This window comes from Limulus polyphemus, unplaced genomic scaffold, assembly GCF_000517525.1.
Source record: "Limulus polyphemus unplaced genomic scaffold, Limulus_polyphemus-2.1.2 Scaffold7877, whole genome shotgun sequence".
NCBI classification, from domain to species: domain Eukaryota; kingdom Metazoa; phylum Arthropoda; class Merostomata; order Xiphosura; family Limulidae; genus Limulus; species Limulus polyphemus.
Genome location: NW_013673487.1, coordinates 30,732 through 32,145, shown reverse-complemented (window position 1 = coordinate 32,145; position 1,414 = coordinate 30,732).

Below are 1,414 nucleotides of genomic sequence, written 5' to 3'. Positions count from 1 at the left end.
CTCGTTCTTCTTGTTTATTTGTTAATTAATTTTCCGTAACTTCGTTCCGACGAAACTTTAGCGACACATGTTCTTCCTTAATAAATCTGATTTATTCTTTCCGAATATAACTTTACGATACACTTAATTTCAACATTCGCGCTAAAACAAACACTATAACGAACCAACGTTAACTTCAACAATACCCTGTGACTGCAGATCAATTACTCACTACCTACCCATTGTCCCCTCACGTTGTCACCATCTTATATATACCAGACTACCCCCAATCTAGGAAGGTTCGAGAAAGAAGTGGCGTGATACTAGTCACGTGACCTCGCTGACGCAACAATATCAATATCATACAAAGGTAAATTTACATCGTAACTTCATAACACATATTACGTCGATCTTCGGGTGGATATAAGCCGCTCAGGCCACGAATTGATTTAACTGTAGAATTGGTTCGCAAGTTTAATATATTTTTCAAAAATAAAAAATACTAAATCATAACGAACCATTATTAAATTTACGAGACATTTTCTGTTGCTGAAAAGTTTTTATTCATGGTTATCAAAAATAAATCAATATTTCTAATAGTAATTGATCTGCTTTGCTAAATATAAACATACTCGTATGTCGATTTGTCAACTATATCACACCTTAAATGTTCTCTTTCAGCATTTTCTTGTGTTTTACAGGAAATACCACCAATTTGATTAATCATTTAGAGCATGATCATAAAGAATTAAACAGGACTCCCATCAGTCAACTACATCTGGAAGCAAACTGTCTCAGTCAAAAATAACACAGTTTCAAGAGACTGCTGCTCACATGACTCCAATGACGTCGAGCAAGAAACAAGAAATTTATGATGTGACTTCTTCATTAAGAGCCTGTGTCCTTTTAATCTAGTAGAAAGTGATGCATTCATAAAGCTATTGAAATCACTTGGTCCACGTTACACTCCTCCTGGAAGGAAAGCGTTAGTGACAATGTTGGACAAAAAACACAAAGTGATCACGAACAATTTGAGCCAGGCCTTGTCTCCTATGAAGAATGTTGCCGTAACATATTATGCTTGGTCTTCAGTTAATACAGAGAGCTACGATACTGCCATAGCCCACTTTATCACTGTTGACTGGCAACTTATGTCTGCTGTACTGAAAACTCAGAAATGTCCTGACTTGCACTCTGGAGAAAACATAGCTGATAACCTGAGTAAGACTATACAAACTTGGCATCTTCCCACTCCAACCATGGTTACAGATAATGCTGCGAATAAACCTCGTTGTTAAAAATGGGCTAGCTGTTCCTGAAATATCCAAAATTACTGCAAAAGGAAGGAGTCCTGTGAGCTTTTTTTTTTTTTTTTTCATAAGAGCCCACTCGCAACAACTTTATTGGAAAAGAAACAAAGTCTTCTCTTGCCTAA